Source organism: Schistocerca cancellata, chromosome 2 (assembly GCF_023864275.1).
Source record: "Schistocerca cancellata isolate TAMUIC-IGC-003103 chromosome 2, iqSchCanc2.1, whole genome shotgun sequence".
Classification (NCBI taxonomy): domain Eukaryota; kingdom Metazoa; phylum Arthropoda; class Insecta; order Orthoptera; family Acrididae; genus Schistocerca; species Schistocerca cancellata.
The window spans coordinates 332,603,364-332,615,976 of record NC_064627.1 but is presented as its reverse complement, the minus strand read 5'-3'; the positions used below and the strand labels follow the sequence as shown (position 1 = coordinate 332,615,976).

General features: G+C 40.6%; 1 protein-coding gene across 1 annotated transcript in view; it reads left to right on the top strand.

The window, feature by feature from the left end:
- LOC126161714 (peroxidase-like) overlaps positions 1 to 12,613 on the top strand; it is a gene marked incomplete at its 5' end in the record, with an annotated part of 240,793 nt that overhangs the window by 608 nt on the left and 227,572 nt on the right. The window lies entirely within an intron of this gene.

Genomic DNA, 12,613 nt, shown 5'->3' with positions numbered 1-12,613 from the left:
TTGCAACTCACATGCAACATTCTTCGTACACTTATGTTATTCTTTGAGGAATTTCTGTTCCCCCCACTCTGCTGCTGGCAAGAAATGTGTTACATACCTTTGTCATTATTTTTAAGCCTTTATTTTACCTTTTGAGTCTGGGGCCTCAGCACTTTTATAGGGACCACTTCATCTTCTGTTGGCAACGTCATTACAGTCATTTCAGTGGTTTTCATTTTACAGCCTCTGGCTTGTTTCTTTTTGAATGACCCTTACATGTCCATAAAGATTTCATTAATACCATTTCTAAAGCAACACTTGAATTACTGCTTAATATAATGTTCATATAATCTGCAAATATTGAACTTAGGTTCTGGTGGTATTAGTGATTTAGGTTATTAACATAAAACAAGGAAGAATATTGACATGTAATTAGTTCTCTTGAGTCTTAGCATGACACAGTACTCCTTCCTATTGATTTCCTGTGTTTCCTTTTAGAGAAATGTGCCCTTTTAACTATTTTGTGGAAAGACCAGTGGCCTATAATATTATAATTTACTTAAAAGAATTATTTACACAGTCAAATACCTTTGAAATATTAGAGAGTACACCATCGTTATCAGTTTTCTTCTGTGCTAGCAGTCGTTAGGTCTCCATTTCCTGCAACCCATTGCTTCCTTCTTAAAGTTGCTGCATGTATTGCTGCCCAGACTATCAGCCAGGATATGAAATCTCTTCCTCCCTTGCCCTCTATTCCCTTCCACTTCGAGATATGCATCTAAGACTGCTTTTATAAGTCCCTTCTTTATTCTTCGATGTTTCCAGTCCAGTTTCTTGTCCTTCTTTTTATTACATTCAGTAATTGTCTTTGCTCTCCTACTCTTAATATCTCATCATTTTCACTCTAATCCATCCAACTTATTTTTTTCCTCTTTCGCCATGTCCACATCTCGAAGGCCTCCAGCCTCACTCTATGTTTCATCCTCATTATCTATGTTTCAGCACCATACGGATGGCAATCCATACAAAACATTTTATTGGCTGTGTCCTAAAATCATTGCCCAAATTGTTGAAGAAGATTTTCCTTTTTGTACAATATACCTCTATTTGCCATTTTTATCATGGTTTTAATTTTTGTGCTGCTTTTACAGCTGCTTTCTGTACTGCTCGCTAGGTATTTATAATTGTGCAGATGTTCTAATGTTTCTCTATTCAGCATTGCCTTTGCCCTTTTATTTCCTCCTTGTGTCATTACTTTTGTTTTCTTTGTGTTGATTTTCATTCCATAACTCTTTGCTTTAACTTCAATGGTATCCACTAAATCTTGTCATTCTTTTTCATCTATTGCTAGAAAGACCATGTCACATGCAAACGTCAACAAGCCCCACCATCAGTTGTCTTTTCCATATCTGTAAAATATACGTACAGGTATCTTCCATTTTCAATAAACCATTCTCCCAAAATTCACAAGTAACTCATTGGATCTCTTGTACCCATGTAATGTCTAAGACAAAATTAGTCCTCTCCTGAATTCTCCATTTCCTGTAACATTGGCTCCATGTGAAATGAGGCTAATTGGCCTGTGCTCACAGCATTTCATGGTTGCCTGTTTCTTCAGTATAGCAATCATTACCTTGTAAGGGAGTCCTCAGGCCATTCGCTACTGTCACATATTTTGTTACGTAACCTGAATATTTCTTTCACTCCTTCTTGTTTCAAATATTTTATTATTTCTCCTGGTATTTTATCTGTACCTACTGCTTCCTCATTTTTCATTACAGCTATTGCACTATTTATGTCTTTCATCATCATTTACACTATCCAGAATATACCAATAACCAACAATTTAATGTCTAATGTATTACACACAAGTTAATTATATATGTTAACTGCATATTTAAATAGCCCACTAAGTGTTGAAACACCCAAACTGTAACTTTTGTATCAAAGTTACTTGTTGTCAGATGGGTAAGAAACCACATACATATTATATTTTGTACAATTTGTGAGACTAAGGGCAAAAATGATATCAGATATAAGTTTAATGTTATTGCTTTATACACTTTCTTATACAGAGATGCAATTTCAAAAATATAAAGGGCATTCAAATAAAAACAAGACAAATGGAAAAAAAAGTAAGTAAACTGTTTATTATTTCAAAAGTAATTGCCGTAACTGTTAATACATTTATCCTACTGTACTCAAGACAGTCACGGCTTTTGTGGAAAAAGATTGCAGTTGCCTACAGAACCCAGTTTTGCGTCTCTTTGTCCAAAAACAACTTGATGGCCACGAATGTCTTTCTTCGGGGCTCCAAAAATATGGAAATAATAAGGGGAAATATTGAGACTGTATGGAGTATGTGAAAGGGCTTCCCAGTGAAACTTCTGCAGTGTACTTGAAACACCCTTGACAACATGGGGGTGGGCCAACAAGATACCATAAGAAGTTTCATGTGAGAATAACATGATGGCTATTGGAAAGGCTGTGTTCTTTCATTGATAATCATTCTTGCAATACATGTTCCTGTAGGCTGTATGTATTTCCCATTAAGAACATTAAACACAAGTTTTTGTACCTTCAGCTGGCAATGATATGCATTCAGCTTTATAGAAAAAGAAGCCCAAGTTGACTAGAGCCCCAGACTGATTTCTGTCAATAATATTGGTGAGATTTCCTGTTACTTTGGTAACTGTCATCTGTGGATGATTTTCACCTGTGAAAGCCTCAGCTCTGTAGATGGTCACCTTGAATAGTTTTGTTGATCTTACCAGCTAGATGAGTGCTGGTACCTGTGTACGGTGACAGAGAATGGCTGTGGCATGTTGCACAGAGACCTCATTGAGTACATAAGTGAACTTCAGCCCACACAACAAAGACACTGACAGAAAAAAAAATCACAGCACCAAAAAATTATTAATGCAAAGTAATAAAATTTCATAACTACATTTGTCTGGGTAACATATTTTAAGTGATCAACACTGGAAAGCCACAAGCTAATGCAAGTGTGAAATAAGCCATTGCAAATGTGAAATGCTGGTACACTAATAACTGGTGTAACCACCAGCATGTTGAATGAAGCATGCAAATTTGCATGCATTGTATTGTACATGTGCCAGATGTCAGTTTATAGGATGGCGTTCCATGCCTATTGTTTGGTCAATTCCAGGCAGTTAATGCTGGTTGTGGATGACACTGGATTTGTTATGATGTGCTATATGTGCTTGATTAAAGACAGATCTGGTGATAGAGAAGGCAGAGGCATAATGTTGACATGTTGGGTTACAATAGTAGTAGGTTTGTGGGTGAGCATTATCCTGTTGAAAAATACCCTGTTCATGAAAGGCAGCACAGCAAGTCAGATCACCAGACTGACATACAAATTTGTAGTCAGGGTGCACGGGATAATCACGAGAGTGCTCCTGCTGTCAACGAAATCCCACTCCAGACCTTAACTCCAGGTGTGTGTCTAGCAGGCAGGCAGGTTTGTTGCAGGCTCATAACCTGGCTCCTCCTAAACAACATACACCTATCACTGGCACTGAGGCGAATCCAGTTTCCACCAGAAAACGCAACAGACTCCTAACTTCCCCTCCAAAGAGCTCTTGCTTGACCCCACTGAAGTCGCACTCGCTAGTGCCACATGACCATCTGAAGCTCATTCTTCTTGCAGCCATACTGGCAGCAATCATGTACAGTGGCTACATTCTTGCCAGGTCTTTCTGCAATATCGCAGAAGGAACATCCAACACCTTGTAGCCCTATTACAGGACCTCGCTCAACTCAGTGAAGTGTTGATAATGGCATCATTGTCACCTGAAAGTTATTCCCGACTAGCATCAACTCACTAGGTCCAGTCTCAAAAGTAACTACCACATGACCATTACAGGGTGGATTTAAAGCAAATCTGATTTGCATCCTCATAGTGGTGCTACTAGCACCACTCTTGTGAGACTGGCATGAAATTTTAATGGACATCAGCTTCCAGATGCCGAAATACACCTACCAACTATTGTTAATGTTTCACAACTTGTTCTTGGTGTTGCAACTTTCTTTTATGCATCAGTGTGTAATCATCTGCAGTTGACAGGCGTGAACAGGACTCTTGTGATGGTTGACAGTGTGTGGCATAATAGTTGTCGAACACTCCTCTGCAGTGGCACACAATGTGTCCAGGGCATCCACAGTGAAAACAGACTGGTGTGTTGTTCTTTGTTCTCCAAATGTCTGTTCTTCTGCAGTGTTTTTTACTTCATGGAGAAGTTGGTTATACATACATTGATAAGTAGTTGGGCTGTCATTTAATGGCAGCGGCAGCATAAGTCTGAATTGGCATGTTCGACTGGTGCTGAAGACTGATGCCAAAGATCAATAGACCTCTTCTTCAACATTCTCTATTACTTCTTGATGTACGAGGTCAAATTTCATTTGTATTTGGTCTGGCAGTTCTGGTTGCCATAAAATGCTGCATCTCTTCTTGTGCAATGTGGCATAGTAGAGAAGTGAGTTCATAGTGGTCTTCCACAACTTCTGTTTGGACTAAATTTGGAAGTCTTCTTCTTTCATCTGACCTTTTTTTTCCCATACGGTGGCACCACTTGAATTCTTTTGTTACTGTGATATCCTTTGTGTGGCTCCTTTTGCCAAATGTGAGTTTTTGTTGGGTTCTGTCATATTCAGATTCACAATGCTCCAAAGGTCCAAAACATTTTGTACGAGGGTCGGTCAAAAAGTAATGCCTCCCATTTTTTTTCTACTTAAAGAAATTAAGTTAAGTGAAAAATTTGAATTTGGCGCCATTCCTCAAACCTTCTTCTGCAATCCACTGCAGTAGTAACTTTCTGTGTCAACAGGTGGCAGCACAGCAGAAGTTTGTAAGATGGCCGACATCGATGTTCGTTTGAGACAGCGTTGTGTGATTGAATTCTTGAATGCAGAAGGTGAAACGCCCATACGCATTCATGAAAGACTGAAGAAGGTGTATGGTGTTGTGACAGTGGATGTCAGCACTGTTAGACGATGGGTTCGTCGTTGTAAGGAAGCTGAAGGGCAAACACCGTTGACTGACGAAAAGCGGAGCGGCAGGCCGGTGAGTGCAGTGACTCCACACAACATTCAGCAAGTTGATGACATCATTCGTGGTGACCGTCGGGTGACTGCAGATGAAGTGTGTCGCATTATTTCTCTTAGTAAAGGCAGTGTGATCACGATTATTAAACAATTGGGGTACTCAAAAGTTTGTGCACGGTGGGTTCCAAGAATGTTAACCGATCAGAATAAAGAGGCAAGGAAAACAATAGCCTCCCAACACTTGCAGCGCTTCCGTTTGGAGGGAGATGAGTTTCTGAAAAAAATTGTGACCGGGGACGAAACATGGGTGCATTTTTTTGAACCCGAATCAAAGAGGCAGTCAATGGAGTGGCGTCACACAAGCTCGCCGAGGAAGAAAAAATTCAAAACTGTGCGATCGGCAGGGAAAGTTATGGCAACAGTTTTCTGGGATACAGAGGGTGTGATTCTGGTTGATTTTTTGGAGCAGGGATGCACAATAAATTCTGTTCAATACGTCACAACCCTCAACAAACTTAAAGCACGTCTTCAGCGAGTTCGCCCAACAAAATCAATGGCAGATGTTCTTCTTTTGCATGACAATGCAAGACCACACACCAGTCGTCACACCTCTGACGAGATTGTCAAAATTGGATGGGAAGTTTTGCCTCATCCCCCATACAGCCCTGACCTGGCACCATCAGACTTCCATCTGTTCGGGCCACTAAAAGAAGCTCATCGTGGGATTCATTTTGAAGATGAGGAGGCCGTCAAAACATCCGTGCGTCAATGGCTTAGGAAGCAGAGCTGTGATTTTTACCGTGCTGGGATACATGCCCTTGTTCAAAGATGGACCAAAACTGTAGAGATGGGCGGAGATTACATTGAAAAATGACAAAATGATCCTCAATGTTGTGGTTTTCAACCTATGTAATTGCATTTAAATTTCCTGACAATTAAACGTAGAAAAAAAAATAGGAGGCATTACTTTTTGACTGACCCTCGTATGTGTGACTGTGTCATTTTGCCATGGTGTTAGGCACTTTTGTTCAGTTGTTCTTCTGCTAATCGGACTTACGGTTGATTCACACCAAATGTTTTCTTCAGTTTGGCCCGGAATTTGCCACAGCTACTTGTTGTTCTCAAATCATAGCTGTGCAGTGCTCTCCAAGTAAAAGTATACATTTGCCAAACAGTTCACGTCATCCCATATGTTGTATTTGGTGACTCAGTCAAATCCTTTCATCTATTTCGTTGGGTCTTGACCAGTGTCTCTGGAAAACACTTATGGATGCCTGATACGCAGCTGATTTCCATCTGTCTCCTTAATAGACTGGATCTTAGGAAAAATGTACTGCTTTTACTATGTTTCCTGTCTATGTAGGCAATGGCTTCTATATTGCCTAACTGAGGTCATTGTGATGTAGATGTTTTGTAGTACCCGGCATCTCCACCAAACAGCATCATGTCAAAAATAAAATAAAGTCCAAGTCTGAAGGCAGGGTCATCAATGAAGTACAACAATTAGAACTGAAAGCATGTTTATTTACTGATGCCAATGTACAGCCAGAAGAGAGTGCATCTCTTTGACAGAGAGGAGAGCTATTTACACAAACATCAAATATTCGAGCATACTGGTATTATATAAACATCAATTCTCCCAGAATATACAAATAAAAGATATTTCCACAAGCTTCCAGAAATGATTAAAAAAAATTAATGATCATATGCCATTAATGGCCGGGAGACCCCATCTGGCATTGTTCGGCCACCTGTGCAAGTCGTCCTATCTGAAGTCACTTTGGCAACTTGCATGTTAATGAAGATGATATGAAATGATGAGGACAACACAAACATCCAGACCCCAAACAAAGAAAATCTGTAACCCGGCTGGATATCTAACCTGGTACCCCATGACCCATTGGGTTTGAACTGGCTACCTGCAGCACATCACCTGGTGACACTACACTGCACTGCACTGCACTGCACTACACTACATTGCATGCACCACAGTTCGCTACAATATTGCTGAAAGGATGTGTCTTAGATGGAAACACATTTAGCAAGCCCTTGATCATTTAAGTCAACTGAGCTTGTGTTGAAATTTCAGGTGATTAGTCATGGAATTAAATTATTTATCAATGATCTTAACTTCAGTATTTATTACTCAACCCTTTTGTAATCAAGCTGTTTTCCTTTAAGTTATGAATACAATTCTGCATTACCTTGTAACACCAGTTACATAAATTGCACAACTTTGACAGCACTTCACATATGCATGTCACAGAGGCAGGTCGTGTGCATACTTCTTCTTTTAATTGAGCATCAAAGGGATAACTGCCTGTCTTCGTATGAGTATTTAAGTTACAACTAGAAATCTCATAATTTCTGTTCTTCATACATAAAACTGATATGTAATAGGTCATTATGAGAAGGGTTACAATGCTGCGTAGATCATTCTGCCAAAGCTTTACAATTGCTTAATATGGTTTTGCTAAGTACTCTCATTCCTTTGATGGTGATGTGGGCCATATTCTTAAGTGCACAGTCCATGACTTTATACTCGTTATACTACCACAGGAATCTCACAGAGTGGGAAATGCATAGATCGGTTTTTCACTTGGCTTAATTCCATTTGTCTCATATACAACTTGCAGCGCTTCTGACTGAAATTGTGTGTATCTTTGGGGATTAATGAATTAGTACCTGGATACATGCTGTACTTTATCCACCTCTCATTTGAAGCAAGTGGCCAGAACTTCTAAAACTGCTACATTAAATAAATGAGCTAAGTCTTCAAGTCTACTCATTAGTTAATGAGTCTGCATAGGGATGAAATTAGTTCACATTTACTGAACTTCCACAATAGCAGCAAACGAACAGACAAATTACACATACACAATATGAAAGAAACCTAATATTGCTGTCTTTGGAGTCCATATAAGTGAAAAATACTTCTTGATGAAGCTAAAAGTTTTTTATGCATTGTCTCTTCATAATATCATTTGTTCAGTATGAAGAGGTGGTGATAGCAAGATATTGAGATTTGCTCTGAGTGTCAGATAGACTGTGATAAACTGAAGCTGAAGAAAGAAATAAAGTAGAGTGAACATGACAAAATTTACTTCTCAAGATCTCTGTTGAAAATGTAGGCTCTGCACCCCAATAGTTTGATGTTAATGGAACCTACTATGACAGTATTCACAGTTTTGCAGCATTCCTAGGAATGAAGTAATGACCTCCATTACAAAGAGTTCCACTGAGATTGTCTGAAAGTTGAATGCAGTTGTAAATTGGCGTTTTTTAAAAATTGTAGCTTGGCATACAAAGAAAGTGCAATAACACAAAATTTCAATCATTGTAAAATACAGGCTGTTTTTACAATCTTTCAAGATGGTGTGTGAATGGAACTTACTGCTGCAACATCAATACTGTAACATTCCTAGTAGTTCTTTGTTTTAGCAGGCTTGCATCTGGAATTGTTTCTTAACTGTACCACTTCTACTAATATAATTTTTGCTTAGGCCTACACGGTTTTACAGTAACTGTTGTCTGTACATTGCTTCTATGCACCCAGTTATTGAATCAGTTTTTGTTATATGCAAGGAAAATTACAAATGAGACTCTGAATCAAATTTCATTGTATTATCTCTGTACCACTAGGATGATACTTTCTTGGTAGTTGCTCTTGTAGTACCCATTTACCACATTTATAATCCAACTGTGAAACTGGACAATACTAGAATATAAACATATTACTGTCATGGTTTTGTGCGTACCTGTTTATTTTTTGGCTGGGCAATGCTTGTGTTTGTTTGAAGTTTGGAATAATGACTGTACTTATGAGGCATAGCTCAACTGTATAAAAACTACAATCACCTTCTTCAGCATCACAGTATTATTCACATACATAATAGACTACAATGATAATGTGACATATATTTAACTAGTCATTGTTAAGGAACAATATATGTTTATTCAAGTAAATATACCACACTTTTACGTGAGCCAGGTCGTGCAGGGTCTGTAAAAATTCACAGGAGAAGATAATTTTAGATAGTGAGAACAATGTAGCTTTTAGTATTTATAAGTCATAACAGTCAAGCAGGCAGTATGAGCAACTAGTGGTGTGTGTGTGTGTGTGTGTGTGTGTGTGTGTGTGTGTGTGTGTGTGTGTGTGTCATAATTTCTTCTACAGATAAATTTATTACAAGCAGTTTTATTTTAAACACTAAAAAAGGCACCAATCTCTGCCAGAGTAAAGTGGAGAAGAATCTCAGGTAAGACCATGAGCAGGAAATGTGCAGCACACTTTACCCAAGATTATGAAGCTTAGGAATGTGCAAAATGTCAGGGAAGAAAGTGGTGCAGCTAGCTAGTAGCTTGAGTTGATATGTACACCTTTAGTTACATGAAAACTTAGAAGCAGCTTACCAGGCCACCAGCAGTTGGAAATGAAATACAGGGCTAAGATAACTGATGAAGGACTTAAGGGCTTTATGTGATGATTTTTCAAAAGGGAACCATGTAGTGGTAGTGTGTGAGGCAGGAAACCATCTGGACAGAGTACATGACATAGGTGGGACTTAGTCAAAACAGCTTACCTGACTCATGGCACCAATGTACGCTTTGTCAAGCTCTTCTGGTGTCATGATCATCCATGCATTGATAGAGCTATGAGGCAAATTAGTGAGGGGTTAGAAATGCAACAAGTGGCAGCCAACTTGATGTCGTCATAGCTGCCGTCTGCTTCACGTCTGCTGTGCAGTGAGCTACGTTAATTTAAGTATTAACTGTATTTTTCTTACTTGTCAATTCTTCTTCCGTGTGTTTTTGCTTTTAGGAAGCTTTAATTGTCGAGTGCTAGTAATAGTGTTCCATAGATTTCATGTTTGTTTTGAATATAGTCAGAGAGAGTCCCTTTAGTCAGCCATAGTGCCAGTAGTGTTAGTGTTTGTTTTTAATACAGTCCAGAGACAGGTAGTGCTATTTTCATTGTTTTCTACAAGAAGTGGCTAGCAACCATAGTTTAGTCAACAATCAGCTGCCTTTAGTGAATTAGCAGTCTAGTTAAAAGTTTATTAACTCTCTACAGCAAATTGATTTCTTAGGATAGATAGGATGTGTGACTGCTGTGTACGGACGCAGGAGGAGCTGGCCACTGTTCGCGAACAGTTGAGCGTGTTGATGGCCGCGGTCAGCCGTCTTCAGGCTGCTGCCTCGGAGTGTAGCGGCAGTGGGGAGTCTGGTGCGTTGCATGGTACACCCCAGGTGTTACATGCATCACCCACAGTCCCTGCTGTCAAGACATCTTCGCGGGGACCGGGCGCGGTTGGACCACCCTCTCCCCAAGGGGAGTTGCGGGTTCAGCAGCGTTCGCGGCGCATGAGGCGGAGGGTAAATGTGGAGGCTGGCCATGTGGCATTGCTCACTCTGCCTGTGAGTGGACATGTGGCTGCTCCTTCAGCAAGGTCCGAGCAGGCACACGGGGGGAGGGGTTTATTAGTTATTGGGAGCTCCAACGTTAGGCGGGTGATGGAGCCCCTTAGGGAAATAGCAGAAAGGTTGGGGAAGAAGGCCAGTGTTCACTCTGTCTGCTTGCCGGGGGGTCTCATCCGAGATGTGGAGGAGGCCCTGCCGGCGGTGATAGAGAGCACTGGGTGCACCCGACTGCAAATTGTTGCTCATGTCGGCACCAATGACCTTGCCGTCTGGGTTCAGAGGTCATCCTCAGTTCGTACAGGCGGTTGGCAGAATTGGTGAAGGTGGAAAGCCTCGCTCGTGGGGTGGAATCAGAGCTATCTATTTGTAGTATCGACCCCAGAACCGATCGCAGTCCTCTGGTTTGGAGCCGAGTGGAAGGCTTAAACCAGAGGCTCAGACGATTCTGCGAAGATCTGGGGTGCAAATTTCTCGACCTCCGCTATCGGGTGGAGAAATGTAGGGTCCCCCTGAATAGTTCAGGCGTGCACTACACACCGGAAGCAGCTACAAGGGTAGCAGAGTACATATGGAGTGCACATGGGGGTTTTTCAGGTTAGAGAATTCCCTCCCTAGGCCCGACAAGACGCCTCCTGAGATGCAGCAAGGTAGGAGTAGGCAAAATGCAACAGGGAATAACAATATTAATGTGCTAATAGTAAACTGCAGGAGCGTCTATAGAAAGGTCCCGGAACTGCTCTCATTATTAAATGGTCACAACACCCATATAGTACTAGGGACAGAAAGTTGGCTGAAACCAGACGTAAACAATAATGAAATCCTAAACTAAGATTGGAATGTATACCGCAGAGACAGGTTGGACAGTGAAGGGGGAGGCGTGTTTATAGCGATAAGAAGTGCAATAGTATCGAAGGAAATTGACGGAGATCCGAAATGTGAAATAATTTGGGTGAAGGTCACGGTTAAAGCAGGCTCAGACATAGTAACTGGATGTCTCTATAGGCCCCCTGGACCAGCAGCTGTTGTGGCTGAGCACCTGAGGGATAATTTGGAAAATATTTTGAGTAGATTTCCCCACCATGTTATAGTTCTGGGTGGAGATTTTAATTTGCCGGATATAGACTGGGAGAATCAAACGTTCATAACGGGTGGCAGGGACAAAGAATCCAGTGAATTTTTTTTAAGTGCTTTATCTGAAAACTACCTTGAGCAGTTAAACAGAGAACCGACTCGTGGTGATAACATATTAGACCTTCTGGTGACAAACAGACCCCAACTATTTGAAACAGTTAACGCAGAACAGGGAATCAGCGATCATAAAGCGGTTACTGCATCGATGATTTCAGCCATAAATAGAAATATTAAAAAAGGTAGAAAGATTTTTCTGTTTAGCAAAAGTGACAAAAAGCAGATTACAGAGTACCTGATGGCTCAACACAAAAGTTTTGTCTCGAGTACAGATAGTGTTGAGGATCAGTGGACAAAGTTCAAAACCATCGTACAATATGCACTAGATGAGTATGTGCCAAGCAAGATCATAAGAGATGGGAAAGAGCCACCGTGGTACAACAACCGAGATAGAAAACTGCTGCGGAAGCAAAGGGAACTTCACAGCAAACATAAACATAGCCAAAGCCTTGCTGACAAACAAAAATTATGCGAAGCGAAACGTAGTGTGAGGAGGGCTATGCGAGAGGCGTTCAATGAATTCAAAAGTAAAGTTCTATGTACTGACCTGGCAGAAAACCCTAAGAAATTTTAGTCTTATGTCAAAGCGGTAGGTGGATCAAAACAAAATGTCCAGACACTCTGTGACCAAAATGGTACTGAAACAGAGGATGACAGACTAAAGGCCGAAATACTAAATGTCTTTTTCCAAAGCTGTTTCACAGAGGAAGACTGCACTGTAGTCCCTTCTCTAGATTGTCACACAGATGACAAAATGGTAGATATCGAAATAGACGACAGAGGGATAGAGAAACAATTAAAATCACTCAAAAGAGAAAAGGCCGCTGGACCTGATGGGATACCAGTTCGATTTTACACAGAATACGCAAAGGAACTCGCCCCCCTTCTTGCAGCGGTGTACCGTAGGTCTCTAGAAAAGCGTAGCGTTCCAAAGGATTGGAAAAGGGCACAGGTC